Source organism: Maniola jurtina, chromosome 4 (assembly GCF_905333055.1).
Source record: "Maniola jurtina chromosome 4, ilManJurt1.1, whole genome shotgun sequence".
NCBI classification, from domain to species: domain Eukaryota; kingdom Metazoa; phylum Arthropoda; class Insecta; order Lepidoptera; family Nymphalidae; genus Maniola; species Maniola jurtina.
In genome coordinates this window covers 2023384-2045846 of record NC_060032.1, presented here as the reverse complement: position 1 = coordinate 2045846, position 22463 = coordinate 2023384, and the positions used below count along the sequence as shown (strand labels likewise).

Here is a 22463-nt window from a genome sequence, read left to right as displayed (position 1 = left end):
TGTATGAAATTTCATACCGAGGTAGCTTGCGTCCCTGTAATTGACATAGGTAACTTTTAATCCCGTAAAATCAAACAGTTCCCACGGGATCTTTAAAAACCTAAATCCACGCGGAAGAAATATTTACTCTACTTTATAATAGCTTAATGATTTTACGCTAAGATAAGTATGTCGTTGTCATCGTTGTCATCATCATCATCAAAGCACTGCAGCCATGGGTGGGCCTTGCCTTGTTCATTCAAACTCCGCCATCGGAGCCTGTCAGATCCAGTGCCCTTCCAACTCCGAACCGCCAGAGCCCATATAATTTATCCTTTTCCACTCCATCAACCTACCGACCTCTAGGTCTTCCTCTACCTAGTTTGCCAGTCGACTAGTTCGCTGTTGAACAACTTTTTCAGAGCTCGTGTGTCGTCCATGCGTTGCACATGTCATGTCCATCGCATTCTTATAGTTTAATGGTTTTCTATTCGGTACCTTAAAAAGTTCGTTCAGTTCGCGATTGTAATAGATAGCCTTGCCATCACTTTTTAAAATACGAATAATATACTCGTAATATGAGCTTTGCCTATCTGGAGTCTAATAATAAATAATCTACCTTAATATTTTTTAACAATAATATTAATATATTTAAAAAAGAAATTCATCAACTTTTTTCATCTTCGTAACATTCTTCTTTCATTTTTATTTTTTAAATACTGTTCGTAGATATATAAGATTTAACTTCTATGCATATTTGTCATTTAAATACTTAAAATCATGTAGTAAACCATTTTATATTGTAAATATTATTGTAAATTTCTATAAAGCCTTCATTTTAAAAATTCTGGTTTATCTTGTGTAATGTATATTTTATTTAGGTATAGTATCGCTGTGTACACCTATTAGGGGTTGTCACTTAGATTAGGATCTTTTGTTTTTATGTTTGGACCATTTTTAGTAACAACCTGTTTTGTGTACCTTTTTTCAATAAATAAATAAATAAATAAGAGTAGGCAGATGAAGACGCTTACAATTAAATTATTACAATTATTTGATATCTCACAATGTTCCAAGCATACTTTAAGCTCACGATTTAAATTAATGAACCTATAACGAGTCTGGTGTACGGAACTCCCATCTGACCTTTGTTAGTAAATGGATCCGCCGAAATAATGAGAGACCATTGTGTTTAGACGCGCTCAGTTTATTTGCTTGCTACTAGTCGTTTGTTCAAACTCAATTGTGCACTGTGTATTTGATTTTGTACTTGCTTTGTATGTTATAACCTAATCTTATAAAGCTGTAAATTCTTTAAAGTATGAACGAGAAGACAGCCCGCATCCATCGTAGAATGCATCATCACTTATCACCAGGTGAGATTGCAGTCAAGAGCAAATTGGGCATTTAGCAGTGTCTAGCACAAGTGAAAAATTTGAAAACTGTAAATTTGTGGTTACATCACAAAAGAAAAGTGTTAGGTATGTATTGCTTGTACAATGGTACGGAACCCTTCGTGCGAACTTGACCGGTTTTATTATCATCGTGAAAACGTCTCGCTCAGCGCTAAAGGTGCCCACGCACTCGAACTGAACTGCAGCTGAACTGCGCGTCGCGGCAGCGCCCCGTTGGCACCTAGACCGATTCACACGAAGCACTTACAGTGTACACCTGACACGTGCGTAGTGACGCCCTAACACACCGGGTTACGCATACATCCACGCTTTACGCAAGCGGTGTGCCATGTTTCATACAGTTCCATACATTACAACGCAATGGTACGCGCTACGTTTACGCTTACGCAGCCTGTATGAACGAGCTGTAACGCCCACGATATCACGTTGAAGTCTCGTGTAGCTGCCATGTTGATTCTGGACCCAGCTATTTATAAAAGAAAATTCAAATCAAACTCTTGAACAGAAAGCAATTTGATTCACCGCCCTGAGGATCGCGTCAACACGGATCCGATTAGTTTCGAGTCAATTTAATATACTTTCGAGGCGCCTTCTCAACCGCTCCAATACGCTTTTGATCTTTGATGGAGCACTGATATACGTGAGCAAAGATACTAAATATAGACTGACGCGGATGTAAAAAATTTTTGCCAGAAAATACCAGTGATACTAGGTGATGACACCCACTTCTTCGTCCGCGTGGACATCGCGGGAACTCTTTCACTTTCCGGGATAAAAAGGAGCCTATGTATAAGGTGAGGGTATAACTTATCTCCATCCTAAATTTCTGCCAAATGCGTTCTGTAGTTTTCGCGTGAAAGAGTCACAAACATATACACACACAAACACACACACACATCCGCGCGCACACACACACACACACACACACACACAACACACACAAACTTTCGCCTATGTAATATTAGTCACCTAGATCCGCTATCTGAACAAACAGGACGAAGAATATCCACACGAACGAAGACGCGGGCATCTGCTAGTTACATAAAAGGTAAATGAAGTTAGTACTTACTACTATTGGGAGTGGGAATGGGTATAATCTTCTATAACAAAATTCCTCAGTCAATTTTGGACTTGCCTTTACACAGGTTCAAAAAATCTATTAAAAATATGCTCTTGAGAAAAGCATATTATACTATCGAAGATTATGTAAATGATAAAAAAGCGTGGATTTGAACTTCGATTCGCTCCAGCAATGCGCAGGACTTCAATTGCTTTTATACATGGCATAATATTGTATATCAAATCTTTGAAAAGAGCAACCGCCGAGTTTCTTGCTGGTTCTTCTCGGTAGGAAAGGCATTCCGAACCAGTGGTAGATGCTTTTGACGATTCGAAAGAACTTGTAAAAGTCTAATTGAATAAAAACATTTTGAATTTGAATTTGAATTTGAATTTGAATTTGAATTGAATTTGTAACATTAGTTTGTAATGTATATTTGAGAATGAAGTCAGTTTTACGAGTTAATTTTTTGACTGTGTAGTGTATCTTTGGCAATTTATATCGAAGTTAACGGGCCGTGAAATTTTGCAGGTATTAAGAGAACTTTGCATTGATGAGTTCATGGCGTAATTAATTTTGCAGGAAATTACAAGAACTTTGACAAGTTGTTGACAATATCACATAACTTGGGACTTGTTGTTGTGTGAAACAATTTGACGTCAAAAAAGTTGGAATTGTTTTGCCGCGTAGAGACAGAATAATTTTACAAATCGATAATACTGTGAGAAGCGCGCTCAGTATTTGGCTGATGGTAAGCTGAGATGACGATGATAACAATTAGTAGCTTATGCGTGTGATAAATAAATAAAAATAAATAAATAAAAGCTTATTCAGCTCAACAAAATCACAAGGAAAAGAATAACAAGTGTAAATTAAAAATTACAGTAACTATTGGCCTTAGTATTTTCTAGTTTCAAGTTTAGTTGATAATTTGTATGAATTGCATTTTTATTTTTTACCCCCAACCCAAAAAGAGGGGTGTTATAAGTTTGACGTGTGTATCTGTGTATCTGTCTGTGCATGGCATCGTAGCTCCTAAACGAATGAACCGATTTTAATTTAATTTTTTTTTTGTTTGAAAGGTGGCTTTGATCGAGAGTGTTCTTAGTTATAATCGAAGATAATCGGTTCAGCCGTTTGAAAGTTATCAGCTCTTTTCTAGTTTTCTTACAGAGGTTTTTGTGTCGGGGGTTTTTAAATTTTGAGTTATGAATCCCAGAAAATCTCAACTAGATTTTCTGGGATTCATAACTCAAAATTTAAAAATCTAGTTGTATTATATAAAAAAAATTGGTCCCAGGGTCTAGGTCTTTTTTAAAAATGGAGCCAGATAATGTTAAATGAAATCACCATTATGAAATTAAGGTAGTATAATTAAAACTACACAAAACGAGCAAATAAAAGCTCTGACAATTTAGTAGCATACTACTTAATTCAATTTCGGTGCTTTGCCATTAAAATGTTACGGGAGCTTACGAAACCGAGTTTATAAGTAGATTTCCGGTGACGGGAATTTTCGGAGCCTTTGAGATATTACCAGACCAGTTCTTACAAAATGCTAGTGTAAATTAAAAATTTATAACACCCCCGACAAGTGAAGGTTATAGTAACTAGAAAAGAGCTGATAACTATCAAACGGCTGAATAGATTTTCTTGGATTATAGCTAAGAACACTCTCGATCGAGCCACTTTTCAAACAAAAATAATTAAATTAAAATCGGTTCATTAGTTTAGGAGCTACAATGCCACAGACAGATACACAGATACACACGTCAAACTTATAATACCCCTCTTTTTGGGTCGGGGGTTAATAAAAGAATTTGTCTCTTGGATGAAAATTAATCTTTTTTTTTCTCAAAAGAACATTAGCTCCTCAACCGTTGAGCTATCGAGGCTCTGATTCCATGTAGTAAAAAGCACAATTACTTAGAATTATGTTTTCATAGTCAATTTGTATGTATTATTATAATTTCAAAATCGTATACTTACGAGAAAGCTCACCGAATTAACCAGCTGAAGTGGCAGTGGGTAGGCACGTGAGCTCAGAACTGATGACCGCTGGGGCAGACGTGTTCTGGATTGGAGTCCGCGTGTCAGCAAGCGCAGTGTGGGACGACCTCCAACCCGCTGGACTGACGACCTTAAGAAGATAGCGGGAAGTGGGTGGATGAGAAAGACGGAGGATCGTGTGTGGTGGCGCGCTCTTGGGAAGGCCTATGTCCAGCAGTGGACGCAAACAGACTGTTTGTTGGATTTACTGATTGACACTTAAACAGAATAATCTAACCGCTAGATGTTAAAATAAACTCAGAATTTTCTCTTCTTTCATTTGACATCCCACTCGATATTATAGCAATAAAAATTTCTGGAGACCCCCACTTTTTTTCAAGTAACATCCGTTAGGTCAATTTTTTCGTATAAAATAAAGCCTATATCACCCGCCCCTTTACAACGAGTCAATTGAAACTTCACCCATCAAAATCGGTTTAGGCACTACGATAGGAACACACAGAATTTGGATACAAACATACATACACGCATACATACAAACATACATACATAGACTGCTAAAATCATAATCCTTCCTTTGCCGCATTCGGGTAGATATAACCACTAGAGCTTTAAAAACTAAAATAAATAAAGCGTCAAGAAAACTTAATAACACTTTTAAAAGAAAAACAAAGTACTTCCTTCGCAAGACGTGATAACAACATTGTGATAACAGTCTTATAAACATAACAATTATGGCACGTCTAGGCACCTACGTGACCAACTTAAATAAAAACCTTATCCAGTAGGGATTAAATTTCACTTACACAAAAGGAGAGAGAAAGCATTTAAGTCAAAAGGTGTTAACGAAACGACCTCGTCCTTTTAAAACTGAGTGCTTTTAAGGAACTATTTTCTTTATAAAGTGAACCTTTGACGTAGTTATTTTCCTTTTTCCATTGAGTTAGAACTCATAGAGCGGCAAATCTCATTAAAAAGTAGCTTCAAAGTCCGTGTAATTTGGAAACTACAACATTTTTACAGTAATTTAACAGACATTAGGGGTATGAGGCGGGGGGATGCTCCGCATACCCGCACGTCACCCGCACTATCCCGCACTGAGTTAACGTGGCAGCTGTGCGGGTGTGCGGTGCGTCACCACCCCGATTGCCACCTTGATCTGTCGCGTACTGTAGGTTCTAGAATACCTTTAAAATTTTATTGATGGTCAATATTAAAGTGAAAACCAAACTAAGTGTGTATGCAGCGTACTATGGGCCCGCAATCCAATACGACCGGAGAAACATCAGACACGTGCACTCTCAGGCACTTTACGTGATTTTTAGACGGGAATGTAAGACTTCGCAAGTCTGGACTGCTTTATAGAATTTTTAAAGAGAAAACCTAACAGCCTTTTTGACTTGACTCGAATCTGGGACCTCATGATTCCGCAGCTGATAGCTGAATAAGCTACCCACCAGACCAACGAAGAAATTGCTGCTCTAGTAACATAACAACTCTTTTTTTTTGCACTGCTTGTAGGTGATATATTTCAGTACTAAAATAATTACGCACGTAAAGGCAAAATATAGGGGGCTCTTGTAAACAAGACTTGTAACTTGTACTGAAGTTAGCAAACCTTTTTGACCTTTTGCTACCAGTTTGGATGGCACGTAAATAACACACAGGGCGATGAATTGATTTTCATAATAATCATTATTTTTCAGTTATAACCACTATTCTACATTACTAACTAGTTTTATTTAATGTATCTATGGATATTTTAACTGGAAACTATGCGTCCCAATTATTCCGCAGAAGAAGAAAAAATCACAAGCATTTAATTTCAAAAATCTTTATATTGTCTGAGTTTTTTTTTTATCTTTGCGTTGTTTTGCATACTGGTACAGGATAGTGACTCTTGTTCATCCCATAAATAATCCCAAGAAACCCCTACAGGTATTCTTGAAATAATAATGCGGTGGGTCCCCGTAATAGATATTGTGTCTAAGACTAAGACTTCGTTATTTATCAATTAAGGTATATGACATTGACTCTGGTATATGATGATTTATTTACTTACTAGCTGATACCCGCGACTTCGTTCGCGTGGATGTAGGTTCTAAATTTCAGCCCAATCCATCCAGTAGTTTTTGCGTGAAGGAGTAACAAACATACACACACACACACACACACACACACACACACACACAAACACATACAAACAAACTTTCTCCTTTATAATATTAGTGTGACAATAATACCCGGAAAACATTACATTTGCTCATTGTTAAAATGTGAGATTATAGTGTATTAAAAAACTAGAATTAGAAAGTCTAAAAAGTGCCCACTAAATATAAATTGAAAGACATTAGTCAAAAGCACACTAGCTTACTGAAGCCAGTACATTTTTAGGTCAAGCGCGCTTTGCTTTAGCGGATGCAATTTGTTTGTACCTGTATAAGAATATTTTATACCTGAGAAATTGCTTGAAGCCTTGCAATAATATAATGCACTTAGGTAACCAAGAATTCAATTGCAAATACAAACATAGTTAGTTAAGCAAATTAACTATGTATTATTAACTACGAGAGGATGCCCGCGACTTCGTCCGCGTGGATTTAGGTTTTTAAAGACCCCCTGGGAACTGTTTGATATTCCAGGATAAAAAGTTGCCTATGTCAATTACAGGGACGTAAGCTACCTCGGTACCAAACTTCATACAAATCGGATGGGTCTTTAGGAATCCCGTGGGAACTCTTTGATTTTCCGAGATAAAAAGAAGCCTATGTCCATCCCCGGGATATAACTGACCCAGTACCTTTCGTCAGAATCGGTTAAACTGTTGGGCCGTGAAAAGGTAGCAGACAGACAGACAGACACACTTTCGCATTTATAATATAGTCTGGATTAGCTAATTATATTATACATACCTCTTTTTGACAACCTTCCTGACGGAATGGTAAGCACTTGGTTTTGTAAGTGGGAGGTACCGGGTCCGATTCTATGCAGGGGTAATTTGGGAATTTACAATTTCCAAGTTGTCTCTGGCCTTGGTGAGAGGCTTCGGTCGTGGCTAGTTACCATCCTGTCGGCAAAGCTGTGCCTTCCGATGCCATGGGACTCTGTGTGTGTTTGCACTTATGCTTTTACAAAATCCCGTGGGATTTGTCCCACCGTTGACCGCCAATAAGCAAAAAAGTCAAGTTTTGATAATAACTTTACCTCTTACCTTTACTTTAGTTTGATTTTTATGGGTGGTCAAAGTTTAACGCTGACCGTAACGTAACTTAACCACTTGTCATGCAACTGGACCTTCATTAGCGTGGTTATTTTGGTTGATTTCAGGCAAGATTGTGGATAAACGCTAACCAGGACTAATAGAATTAATTCTGTGCCAAGTCCCTTTTCCGCTATGAAACTTAAATTATAGTTACGCACGTAAGCTTTTAAACGATTTAGTAGGTGGAAACACACTTTCAACTCAAAAGATTAAGGTTTAATGGGTGTACTCACCTTTTGAAGGTTGTATTACAAATCCCAAACGTTGGACTCTTGTCTTACTCCTACGATAAGCTTTGGAAACATCTGGTGGCTTTCATTATCAATCGCTCACCACCTTACCCACTACTGAGAAGTGATTTCTTCTCAGAATTAGATGGTTTGAGGTCATAGTCCACCACGATGACCGAGTACGGATTGGCAGACTTCAGACACCTTTGAGAACATTACGGTTAACTCTGAGGCATCCAATTTCCTCATGTTGTTCTTCGTTCACCGTTAAAGCGCCGTTAAGTGATATTTAGTTACTTAATTTAAAGAGGTACTTGCCCGGGATCGAACGTGGACCTCCGAACAGGTAGCTATAGGAATCTGGTAGCCCACCTGGGATGTTAATGTTTATTGAAAATTCTGATAGGTAGGTATAAGTTAGCGATCTCACCTGATGTAGACTAAGATGGAAGCGGGCTGACTTGGAAGGGGTATATAATAGCAGTCTCATTAATCCCATATCCCTAATAGGTTTCTATACGGCATCGTACTGGAATGCTAAATCGCTTGGCGGCACGACTTTACTGTTAGGGTGGTAACTAGCCACGGCCGAAGTCTCCCACTAGACCAGGCCAGAGACAATTAAAAAAAAATACAAATACACAAATTGCCCACGCCAGTAATCGAACCCGGGACTCTCCTTTTATAAGACCACAGCGCTTACTACTGCACCAAGGAGGTCGTCAAAGTGTATGGATATTAATATATTACCTCGATAGCTCAATGGCTAAAGGAGCGGACTGAAATCCGAAAGGTAGCCGGTTCAAATCCCACCCGTTGCACTATTTTCGTACCTATTCTTAGCACAAGCTTGACGCTTAGTTGGAGGGGAAAGGGGAATATTAGTCATCATGATAACCTTGGCTAATGTTTTTAACAAAAAACCCGTATCCGTGATAAACGAACAGGGGTCCCGTCCTATCAGTTAGGAGAGCAAAGGACAAGGTCAGATAGACATCTCCGCATTTTCGATAAGCTACGAACTAGGTAAGTTTAGATCAAATACCATTTCCCATAGATATAAGAACAAGCCTATATAATACTTTGACCCAAATTACAAGCTCTCGGGCAAGCTCGAGGGTACTTGGAGGCTGCAGCGTATGCAGCGCGCAAGGGCTGCCGACATTTTAGTTTTCTTTTTTTTCCACGGAAAATTCTCAAACTGTGTTTAAAAATTTTCACCGCAACAGTTTTTTGTGTCGAGATTTTTAAGTCATTTCCACTGTGTTGGTGTACAAGGCATATGTGGTTGTATGAAAGATTGTAAGCTGGTGTTTGTAAGATTTTTTAATAATGCTATCTTTACACTTAGTTATATTCAGAAAGTAATAATACAGATTTTCACAAATGTTAAAAATACTTAAATGTAAAAATTATAAAACAAAAATATCATCCAAATCACTGAAACGAGGCAGGGTGCCCAGAACGCTGGCTGCGTTACCTCGTTGAATGGCCAGACTAATATGCTGACCAAGGTAACTGCCAGATTTCCGGTCACCCGTGGACTCCACAAGACGGGATGACAGGTCCTTAAAAAAGGATCTGGCATCCTCGCCCCACGAACCCATGGTCTCCACTCCAAAAGGCACAAATATGAAATTATTTTCTATATTTTCATATTTGCGCCTCTTGGCCCTTTCTGCCTTAGTGGCTGCCGTTCCGGCCGCCACGGAGGTCACCTGTATGTGAGACAGCGCCAGTGTATCAACACACGTGGCATCCCATACTAGCGACCTTCCTTGCTTCCAAGGAAGGTCGCTTGATTAGAGAGATTAATTATAATACCTTTTTTGAAAACGGAACCCTTATAGTATCACTTTTTTGTCTGTCTGTCGTTTGTCTGTAAGTCCATCTGTCGTGTCTGTCAAGAAAACTTATAGGGTACTTCTTGTGGACCTAGAATCATGAAATTTGGCAGGTAGGAAGGTCTTATACCACAAGTAAAAAAAGAAACCGAAAACCGTGAATTTTATGGTTGTATCTCAAAAAATTAAAATGTGTTCATGAACAAATATTAATTGTATTTTCAATTTTCAAAATAAGATCTATACCAAGTTTTTTTTTTCAGATTAAACTACTCTAACTAGGGACGTGGCCTAGTTGTAACAACGCATATCCATCGATTGCAACGTTGACCCAATGAGATAGTCATACCTATTCACTATAAATTTTTTTTGTCATCTCTTTAAATTTTGCTCTTAGAAAGGAAACGGCGTGTAAAACAAAGATAAATCACTCTGAAGGTTCAAAGAATGGTAGAACAAAAAATTAAAAATGAAATAAATTAAACACTGAGAAATACGTCTTAAAACTTTTCTTTGAGTCCATCCATAAACAAACAAATAAATTAGTTTAAGTTCCTAAGTATTTAAAAGGAAATTGCTCTAAAGCTAAATTGCGTTAGGGTCGGTCATAAATTTGATAAAGCCGTCAATTTTAACTTAGAAATCTTAGAAGTATAATAAATAAATGCTATATACTGCTAACAGATGCGTGAAATAAAAAAAAGGCATGGGAACAAAATAACGAGTGTGGAGCCAAAAATCGGACCATTCAGGGAAATCGAGGTGTGTCAAATGGCCGTCAATTCTTCTTTTACCAATAAAAGTTCAGATGCGCGGGAGGCGAGCCAATGAGATATCAGAATGCTTTTGCTGGGTGTTTTCTGTTACAGGAAGAGGAAGGTGGGGAAGGATGACGATTAGGAGGAAGGACGGTGGTCGAGGCATTCATTCGGTCCTCAGCCTCGAGACTCATCATTCTATTCGAGATTGTCTTGACATCCATTTCGATATTCTAAATTAAAGTTTTTTGAGAAAAGAAAAATTGTAAAGTTTTAATAATAATTTTAGTATTGTTAAAATTAGTAACTAGTAAAATTTGATAGTGTAAAATCTTAATTAATCAGTGTGTATCCGGGCCAGCAGAAGCTGATATATGGTGATGTACTAATTTACATTTAATTTTAACTAGATTATTTTGAAATCAGCTCCACAACCCTAGTTAATTAAATTAATTGATTGATTTAATTAGAAATGAATCCAGATAATGCACTACACACTTTGTATTTTATATGACGTAAATCGGAGATCCACAACCGGGCATCAACAGAGGTGGCCCTGGATATTTTGTTTGGTGTTATAATGATTTACATAATCCTCAAATTATGAATACGAGGCTATAAAAATCGTGTTTATACTCTAGACCGCACAATGAGTTAACTTCACGTTTGAACATAAAATTAAACTACTTAAACCAAAGTGTTTAAATGAGACGAAATAACTACCTGTGGAGCTGGGATCTGAATATATCTAGATTGATTGTATAAAACTGTGTATAATTGTGTGTCCTTAAAATTTACTTTATTATAGAAATAAGAATTATAGACAATATCTTCATTAATTATGTGGGCATGTGTGTATTTTAGATAAAATGGTGTACATAACATTATTTAAAGCCGAAAGGGTTTTTTCGTTTGAATATTTGCTTTTCCCTTTCAATAATTAGTATGGCTTAGGAAGCAAATGTTCGGCCAGGAATTAATTAATGTAATAAAGTTACTTAATTCCCAGTCTAAATAATAAATTCAGTTTCTCTTCTTTTTTTTTTCTAAATACTCAACTGTATGAGTAAATAAACAATTATTTACCAGAAATAAATGCACTTGGGTATAACTATCATCTTTTATTTGCTATATTTAGATACATTTCCTAGACATTTAATAATGGAGATTCAATTTGTTTGGAGGCTAGACTACCATATTATAATATTAACAAAGCCATTGATACAAAGAAACCATGTATCGAACTAACTTGAACTCCAATATTAAGATTTTCTCATATGACCTATTTACCAATCACAATTCCTGCTATTAAGTAAAATTTAGGCTAGTTTTTTTTTCAGCAATTCATCTATTTATAATACTAGCTCTAATTCAGCATTAAATAGGGATTAAAATTAAATTAGCAGTCTAATGCAGTCTGATGGAATGACCCTTGTCGTTACAATTATTGATTTGTGTCAAAATGACATTCCAATGTGGCTGACAAGCACGGGACCCAGAGCTATTCGAGCGCCATATTGGAACGATGTGGCTATATAAGACCTGTAGCTTAAGGTCTGAAGGCAGTCTACGCTGAAATTTTGGAAGAAATAGTGCAAGTGTTATAGTGTTTCGTGGTGGTTAGAAAAAGCTAAGTATATTAACTATTTGGTTACTTTAATATTAGAATGTTAGTATGATTATCTGCAAATATTTTTGAGACATTAACCATATTGTGATAATTTCCTAAATCTGCTTAAACTTTGATTTGTTATAGTTTGAGGTTTTATCCACATTGTGTAAATTGGTTATTGTTGGTTAAAATGATTTTCTCTGGATTTCCATCGGAAATAATTGTGTGATTAAAATGAATTTCAAATAACGTAATTTTGCTAGTTCTGTAAAACTAATAAGTTTGTCCCGCCATTTTTATTATTGGTGGAATAAGATTACAAAGGCGGTAGTAATGAACTTTGGTTAATAATGTTAAAATAAATACAGTTACATAACCTAAAATAAAAACCACGTGTTAATAATTTATTAACTTTGTTGATTATTTGATTATATCATAAGAGATGGAGTCAGTTAACCTAAAATAAAACCACGTGTTGATAATTTATTTGCTTTGTTGATTATTTGATTATATCATAAGAGATGAAATTACCTAACCTAAATTAGCACACGTGGTGATAGTGTACTTGCTTTGTTGAATGTTCTGATTATATTAGTGTTATTATATGAATTGCATTTACCTGTTGAAATGAGAATTTTGAATAGATGAATTTAATGAAGTGGAACATAAAGGAAAATATGGGAGAAATATATAATTAATTACTGGTGTTTGTTGTTTTAATTCTATCTTAATAGGTCACATCTAATGCTTGGTCTAACAATTTTCAGAAGTGGGATGATTTCCCGTAGCAGAACCCGGTCGCGCAGCCGGGTGAGGTGGTGTCCATGGAGAATGGAGCGTGAGCAGCCACGGGTGCAAGAAGATGACAACGAAAGCAGCTCCCGGCGCCAACTTCGCTGCCACGTTGAGTCTACAGGGTGACGGCGGATACGACGTTCACCGAGCGGTACTGGTAGGATCTTTCCATATTCTTCTCTGTTGGCTAAACCTCACATTATACCGGAAGTCAGTCAGTCAAAAAAAAAACTGAATTACCCGCACGTCAATGGCTAAATAAAATTGAACAGTTAGGAACAATTCATGTTTGGAACAACTCCGTAAAGAGTTTTATTACATGGAAGCCTGTTTAGTAGGTTTAGGTAAAATGAAGCATATTTCACTACTTTCGTATGAGTATACATGGCAGGAATGGAAAGATAAAATTATGGAGACTTCCTCAAAGTATTGGTGTTGTTGAGTCATTGAAGCAAATGGTACGTCAAATGGTATCAAAATGAAATTATGACTCACTATTCCTATTCCAAATGTAACCTGTTGACGAAATGTGACATCACTAATTTAAAAGCTGTGTCCTGCATCATTGGTGGATTTCTTTATCACATTAGAGCCATGGCCAGGGCAGGTAATTATAGGACACCAGGAGAATTATATTCCCAAATTCTTTGCGTAAATGAAGATAAAATAAATCTTTTTACATGCTTTTTACATCTGTCTGGAATAAATTGTATAATGCAGACTTTTAGAAACAGTTTCGGGGATAAAGATGGCGGCGTACAGGATAATAGAGATGAGAATAAAAACGTTTGTTTCAATTCAATTTGATCAAATTTAGTTATTGATACAGGTCATCTTATAGGTACGAATACATAATAATACTGGTCCCGCTGTACCACGCCAAGCTAGCATGCAAAAATATTAATTGTGTTAAACATAATAAAATCTAAATACAAAAAAAAAGTAAAAATTACGATTGTTTGAAATGAATGAAGTTATACAATAAAAGGGATTTACAATTTTGAATATTTAGTCCTAAAATTATTACAAGATTACCACAAAGAAAAAAAAAGAAAGAGGAAAATGGTTAAATATTCAAATAGTTACTTTTAACGTTTTTATTTTATTTATGTTTACAAGTTCTCTTATTTCCAAAAGGTAATTTGTTTAAAATTTTTTAACTGCCATAATGATAGAACTATTAATGGTACGAGCGGTTTTTGGTGACGGGAATCTCAATTTTTTCGTCTTTTGTTATCAAATTCTGTTAACTTTTTTTTTACTTTTTATTTATTAGCTACAAACAAAATAGTTTCATAATGAAGGTACAGTTAATAAACGAAGTTTTTGGAAGTAAGGTATGGTCTCTCTGGGACAATCTACATATAACTCTCACGCATCCTCTTTGGGCCAGTAACACGTTTTTATGTTAGAGCCGTTGCCCCCAAAAATTATGCCATATCTTTATACAGAGGCTACTTGACCATAATAAGCCGTCATTAGTACTTTTTGCTAACATGTTCAAACAATACGATGCTTGATTAACTCTTTTATAAACATATTCGATGTGAGTTTTTCCATGTTAAATTGGAATCAATTTTCTTATACAACGAGCCCGGACACGTGGTCCGTTTCTGTCCCAAGAATACAAATCACGATTCCGCCGCGATGTGCAATATTTGTAAAACAAATAGTAAGGATAATCTTGCTCAATCTACCCCTATATTTATTGATAGGTGAACCTGTTCTTTTAACGGTATTTTTGTATAGTGTTCCATCTTCGGTACAGTATTATCCAGTTGCATCGTTATTTATTAACCGTTCGTACAACCGTTAACCATCGTTAACTTTGGTACGCTTTTAATAAAAAAGGACCAACTTTTAGCACGTGGACACGTAACAAACGAAATTCGGTTTAAAGATTAAATTAATTATAGTAGAAATTGTAAGGAAAGTCAAATTCCGATTTCTATCCTTGAAATACAATAAATCCATGACAAAGATTCATTTGTAGAATCTTAAAATTCTAAAAGAACTTGTCAGTATCTGACAAACATACTCGGATTCATTCGCAACTAATACAAACGAACTAGGCTTAGCCGATAAAATACAATTGAACATCAAACTTAACTCTGAAAAGCCAGTCTGTTATCGTCCATGCAGGTTGTCGTTCGCAGAAAAGGATGTTGTTAGGGATAAAATAGATGATGTGTTAGGAAACTGTATTTTTCGGGAATCCAAGTCAAACTATCCCAGCCCGATTTTATTGGTAGGTACGCAAAAAGAATGGAGACTATTGATTGTGCGTTGATTTTAGAAAGCTTGAAAGACAAATATCCGCTTCCAATCATCGAAGACCAAATCGAAGAACTTGGTGGGAAAATTTATTTTACCAGCTTGGACAGATCTCAGGGGTTTTACCAAATTCCTGTAGCAGCAGATTATATTCTGTCAAAATGACATTCCAATGTGGCTGACAAGCACGGGACCCAGAGCTATTCGAGCGCCATATTGGAACGATGTGGCTATTTAAGACCTGTAGCTTAAGGTCTGAGTTCAGTCTACGCTGAAATTTTGGAAGAAATAGTGCAAGTGTTATAGTGTTTCGTGGTGGTTAGAAAAAGCTAAGTATATTAACTATTTGGTTACTTTAATATTAGAATGTTAGTATGATTATCTGCAAATATTTTGAGACATTAACCATATTGTGATAATTTCCTAAATCTGCTTAAACTTTGATTTGTTATAGTTTGAGGTTTTATCCACATTGTGTAAATTGGTTATTGTTGGTTAAAATGATTTTCTCTGGATTTCCATCGGAAATAATTGTGTGATTAAAATGAATTTAAAATAACGTAATTTTCCTAGTTCTGTAAAACTAATAAGTTTGTCCCGCCATTTTTTATTATTGGTGGAATAAGATTACAAAGGCGGTAGTAATAAACTTTGGTTAATAATGTTAAAATAAATACAGTTACATAACCTAAAATAAAAACACGTGTTAATAATTTATTAACTTTGTTGATTATTTGATTATATCATAAGAGATGGAGTCAGTTAACCTAAAATAAAACCACGTGTTGATAATTTATTGATTATTTGATTATATCATAAGAGATGAAATTACCTAACCTAAATTAGCACACGTGGTGATAGTGTACTTGCTTTGTTGAATGTTCTGATTATATTAGTGTTATTATATGAATTGCATTTATCTGTTGAAATGAGAATTTTGAATAGATGAATTTAATGAAGTGGAACATAAAGGAAAATATGGGAGAAATATATAATTAATTACTGGTGTTTGTTGTTTTAATTCTATCTTAATAGGTCACATCTAATGCTTGGTCTAACAATTTTCAGAAGTGGGATGATTTCCCGTAGCAGAACCCGGTCGCGCAGCCGGGTGAGGTGGTGTCCATGGAGAATGGAGCGTGAGCAGCCACGGGTGCAAGAAGATGACAACGAAAGCAGCTCCCGGCGCCAACTTCGCTGCCACGTTGAGTCTACAGGCTGACGGCGGATACGACGTTCACCGAGCGGTACTGGTAGGATCTTTCCATATTCTTCTCTGTTGGCTAAACCTCACATTATACCGGAAGTCAGTCAGTCAAAAAAAAACTGAATTACCCGCACGTCAATGGCTAAATAAAATTGAACAGTTAGGAACAACTTCGTAAAAAGTTTTATTATGTGGAAGCTTGTTTGGTAGGTTTTAGTAAAATGAAGCAAAGCTCACTACTTTCCTATGAGTATACATGGCAGGAATGGAAAGATAAAATTATGGAGACTTCCTCAAAGTATTGGTTTTGTTGAGTCATTGAAGCAAATGGTTCATCGAATGGTATCAAAATGAAACTACGACTCACTATTCCTATTCCAAATGTAACCTGTTGACGAAATGTGACATCACTAATTTAAAAGCTGTGTCCTGCATCATTGGTGGATTTCTTTATCACATTAGAGCCATGGCCAGGGCAGGTAATTATAGACCAGGAGAATTATATTCTCAAATTCTTTGCGTAAATGAAGATAAAATAAATCTTTTTACATGCCACAATCCAACATTTTTCTGGAATAAATTGTATAATGCAGACTTTTAGAAACAGTTTCGGGAATAAAAATGGCGGCGTACAGGATAATTGAGATCAGAATAAAAACGTTTGTTTCAATTCAATTCGATCAAATTTAGTTATTGATACAGGTCATCTTATAGGTACGAATACATAATAATACTGGTCCCGCTGTACCACGTCAAGCTAGCATGCAAAAATATTAATTGTGTTAAACATACTAAATTCTAAATACAAAATTAAAGAAAAATTTACGATTGTTTGAAATACATGAAGTTAGACAATAAAAGGGACTTACAATTTTGAATTTTGAATATTTAGTCCTAATTATTATAAGATTACCACAAAGAAAAAAAAGAAAGAGGAAAGTGGTTAAATATTCAAATAGTTACTTTTAACGTTTTTATTTTATTTATGTTTACAAGTTCTCTTATTTCCAAAAGGTAATTTGTTTAAAATTTTTAACTGCCATAATGATAAAACTATTAATGATAAGAGCGGTGCTTGGTGACGGGAATCTTAATTTATATTTTCGTCTTTTGTTATCAAATTCTGTTAACTTTTTTATTTTTATTTATTAGCTACAAACAAAATAGTTTTATAATGAAGGTACAGTTAATAAACGAAGTTTTTGGAAGTAAGGTATGGTCTCTCTGGGACAATCTACATATAACTCTCACGCATCCTCTTTGGACTAGTAACACGTTTTTTATGTTAGAGCCGTTGCCCCAAAAATTATGCCATATCTTTATACAGAGGCTACTTGACCATAATAAGCCGTCATTAGTACTTTTTGCTAACATGTTCAAACAATACGATGCTTGATTAACTCTTTTATAAACATATTCGATGTGAGTTTTTCCATGTTAAATTGGAATCGATTTTCTTATACAACGAGCCCGGACACGTGGTCCGTTTCTGTCCCAAGAATACAAATCACGATTCCGCCGCAATATTTGTAAAACAAATAGTAAGGATAATCTTGCTCAATCTACCCCTATATTTATTGATAGGTGAACCTGTTCTTTTAACGGTATTTTTGTATAGTGTTCCATCTTCGGTACAGTATTATCCAGTTGCATCGTTATTTATTAACCGTTCGTACAACCGTTAACCATCGTTAACTTTGGTACGCTTTTAATAAAAAAGGACCAACTTTTAGCACGTGGACACGTAACAAACGAAATTCGGTTTAAAGATTAAATTAATTATAGTAGAAATTGTAAGGAAAGTCAAATTCCGATTTCTATCCTTGAAATACAATAAATCCATGACAAAGATTCATTTGTAGAATCTTAAAATTCTAAAAGAACTTGTCAGTATCTGACAAACATACTCGGATTCATTCGCAACTAATACAAACGAACTAGGCTTAGCCGATAAAATACAATTGAACATCAAACTTAACTCTGAAAAGCCAGTCTGTTATCGTCCATGCAGGTTGTCGTTCGCAGAAAAGGATGTTGTTAGGGATAAAATAGATGATGTGTTAGGAAACTGTATTTTTCGGGAATCCAAGTCAAACTATCCCAGCCCGATTTTATTGGTAGATACGCAAAAAGAATGGAGACTATTGATTGTGCGTTGATTTTAGAAAGCTTGAAAGACAAATATCCGCTCCCAATCATCGAAGACCAAATCGAAGAACTTGGTGGAAAAATATATTTTACATTTTAATAATTTTTTTTTTTTAATATTGTAGCAGCAGATTATATTCACAAAACTTGATTTGTGACTCCCGAAGGCCATTACGATTTTTACGGATGCCATCTGGCTTGACGAATTCTCCAGCTGTCTTTTAAAGACGAATGGATACATTGTTTGCTTCAATAAGGAACAAAGTTCTTCATTACATTGATAATATTTTACTACCCACGGTAACTGAGAATGCTTAGACTTATTAAAGGAAAGTGTTACAGACTTACAGATTATATGAGAAGCAGGACTTACTTTGAATTTGGAAAAATGCTATTTCTTACAGGACAAAATGGATTTCCTCTGTTATGAAATAACTGAACAAAAAAATCCGTCCAGGAAGCAACGTTTCTAGGACTAACTAGCTATATTCGAAAATTTGTGCCAATTATGCTGTTGTATGTTTTGATTTATACAAATGAATTAAGAAAAACGTTCCCTAGTATTGGAAATCTGTTCAACAAAACGCATTTGATTATCTTAAAGTTATATTGACTAGGGATGTTATGGATATATAATTTCGGATCTGGATATGGATATGGATATTGGAAAAAAATAATATCGGTTTCGGTTACGGTTATGGATATTAAATTATTTCGGATTATCCGATAGTTTCGGTTACGGATATAAATTTTTTAAGGAACTGTAAAATGCGAACTGATGAAGGTGTCGCATTCCAGCGGAGTGCACAGTTAATTCGTACGAGCGTAATATTTAGTTGGACTCTGCCCTATCCGAAACTATCCAAAACTTTTATTACGGATTCAGTTACGGTTACGGATATTTTTTTTATTTCGGATATCCGATAGTTTCGGTTACGGATATGGATATCCATAACAACACTAATATTGACGAGTCGACCAATACTCTCGTTATTTCACCGAACAGGAAATAATATCGAAGTTCAAACTGACGCAAGCAGTAAGGGCGTGGCTGGCATTCTGATGCAGAAACAAGAACGTGGATTCAAGCCTATCTCTTATTTTAAACTAGAAAGTTTTGTAAAGAAGAATCTATGTACCATTCCTACGGATTGTAAACTTTAACCGTTGTGAAGTCATTAAGAAGATTTCGAATATACCTAGTAGGTGATCATTTTAAAGTAACTATAGATAATGTGCAGCAGTGTATTGTTAATACCTGTTTGAAAACGAATTTGGTGTCAAGGATACCAAGATGGTGGCTATTTCTCCAGGAATAAGATATGGTGGTTGAGCAAAGATCTGGCAAGTCGCATAGTCATGTAGCTAGACATTCATATCGTAGATATTTTGATTGGATAGTTTGTTTGCGAAATCAGGATGATAAAATTCGTATGATAAGGAAAAATTGGAAACTGGCGTTGATCCCGATATTAAAAATAATTTAAAATTAAGGAAGATAAGATTTATAGAACCAAGATGGAAAGGAAAGACTGGTAATACCGAAATATGGAAGATGGAACATAATGAGGAAGTACCATGATTGCATAGGACATCCAAGGGTAAAACGTGAGGGTACCATAAAAAGCCATTTTTGGGTTACCAGAACAGCGAGGTTGTTGTGTAGATGATATTTTTAAAAGGAGTTAATACGGAAAAGTGGAAGGTGAGGTGCAGATAGAAATCTGAATGTTAGACGAAAATTAAAGAGAAAATTAAAGGGAAAAGGGAATATTAAAGGGACCTTACAAAACTCCTAAAGAAGTCGACAATTATATAGATATGTAATTAAATCTCTGAAAGGTATGAACGATTATAAAACTTTGGTGCTTTGGTTTCGTCGGACTCCCTAGAAAGATTCGAAGCAGAAGTTAACTCCTCTTCGAGTGGTGAAGATAGTGAGGTTAATGGTACAGAAGGAACTAATTGGATTAATTAATCAATGGAATGATTGAAGATTATAACTGAAAGAATTAAATAATTGAATTGTTGGAAGGATAAATATTGATTAACTGGTTTTAAAAAAAAATTAATGGTTAAAAAAATGGCTATGTTTGATTGGTATATTGGAAATGGTTTAAAAAAATGTTGGTTGGAAATGGTTCCAACAATGGTTATGATTGATTGGTATATTGGAAATGGTTTAAAAAAAAATGTTGGTTGGAAATGGTTCCAACAATGGTTATGATTGATTGGTATATTGGAAATGGTTTAAAAAAATGTTGGTTGGAAATGGTTCCAACAATGGTTATGATTGATTGGTATATTGGAAATGGTTTTAAAAAAATGTTGGTTGGAAATGGTTATGATTGATATTTTGGATATTGAAAATGGTAAAAAAAAAAGGAAAAAAAAGAATATGGTTATGATTGATATTATGGTTATTGGAAATGGTAAAAAAATGGTTATGATGAGATTATGGTTATTATGATTGATTGATTTATTGGGTATAGTAAAATAGTCGCAATGGTTGTGACAAATTGGTTTATAGAAAACAGTTGTAAGAGTTATGAATTTAGTTAATCTTTATGAAGTTGGTTGAGTTTCACAGCAGTTTTATAGAAACTATTGATTATGGATATAGTTACATGAGTTGTTTAAGTTATTAACTTATTCGCTTCTAGTAAAGTAATTGTGGTTGAATATAATTTTGGATATAAAGGAGATTTTTCATCACTGTATGAGGCCTGGGTTAGAACTTCGTAGGATATACTTGGGCTATAGTCCAGAAAACAATGAACAGTTTTAAACTATATTATATTTTCTATAAAATGGCTTTGTTTGGTCGTACAAAACAAGTTTGTTAGTTTTCATACATTTTAACGAGTATATTGGAAGAATATAAAAAGTCAATGCGGAAATATGTTTTAAAATATTTACGAAATAAAATTTTTGCACACTTCTCTTTGCAGGGTCGCAAAGCGAGTCAGGATGGACGAGTGTCAAAATGACATTCCAATGTGGCTGACAAGCACGGGACCCAGAGCTATTCGAGCGCCATATTGGAACGATGTGGCTATTTAAGACCTGTAGCTTAAGGTCTGAGTTCAGTCTACGCTGAAATTTTGGAAGAAATAGTGCAAGTGTTATAGTGTTTCGTGGTGGTTAGAAAAAGCTAAGTATATTAACTATTTGGTTACTTTAATATTAGAATGTTAGTATGATTATCTGCAAATATTTTGAGACATTAACCATATTGTGATAATTTCCTAAATCTGCTTAAACTTTGATTTGTTATAGTTTGAGGTTTTATCCACATTGTGTAAATTGGTTATTGTTGGTTAAAATGATTTTCTCTGGATTTCCATCGGAAATAATTGTGTGATTAAAATGAATTTAAAATAACGTAATTTTCCTAGTTCTGTAAAACTAATAAGTTTGTCCCGCCATTTTTTATTATTGGTGGAATAAGATTACAAAGGCGGTAGTAATAAACTTTGGTTAATAATGTTAAAATAAATACAGTTACATAACCTAAAATAAAAACACGTGTTAATAATTTATTAACTTTGTTGATTATTTGATTATATCATAAGAGATGGAGTCAGTTAACCTAAAATAAAACCACGTGTTGATAATTTATTGATTATTTGATTATATCATAAGAGATGAAATTACCTAACCTAAATTAGCACACGTGGTGATAGTGTACTTGCTTTGTTGAATGTTCTGATTATATTAGTGTTATTATATGAATTGCATTTATCTGTTGAAATGAGAATTTTGAATAGATGAATTTAATGAAGTGGAACATAAAGGAAAATATGGGAGAAATATATAATTAATTACTGGTGTTTGTTGTTTTAATTCTATCTTAATAGGTCACATCT

General features: G+C 35.1%; 3 long non-coding RNA genes across 4 annotated transcripts; 2 read left to right on the top strand and 1 right to left on the bottom strand.

Annotated features, from left to right (window-relative positions):
* Nucleotides 1-12006: 12006 nt before the first annotated feature.
* LOC123864255 lies at nt 12007-12876 on the top strand. Its single transcript, XR_006795740.1, has 2 exons — nt 12007-12227; nt 12315-12876. It is a non-coding gene; the product is annotated as an uncharacterized LOC123864255 (long non-coding RNA).
* Nucleotides 12266-15380, bottom strand: LOC123864256. The gene is made up of 2 exons (XR_006795741.1): nt 12628-15380; nt 12266-12547 (listed from the first exon to the last, which is right to left on the bottom strand). It is a non-coding gene; the product is annotated as an uncharacterized LOC123864256 (long non-coding RNA).
* Nucleotides 15381-16043: 663 nt separating this feature from the next.
* LOC123864253 lies at nt 16044-22426 on the top strand. Of its 2 annotated transcripts, none has more exons than XR_006795739.1 (2): nt 16044-16486; nt 21546-22426. It is a non-coding gene; the product is annotated as an uncharacterized LOC123864253 (long non-coding RNA). The 2 variants fall into 2 exon arrangements; XR_006795738.1 differs by having other exon boundaries at nt 16044-16492.
* The last annotated feature ends 37 nt before the right edge of the window (nt 22427-22463 follow it).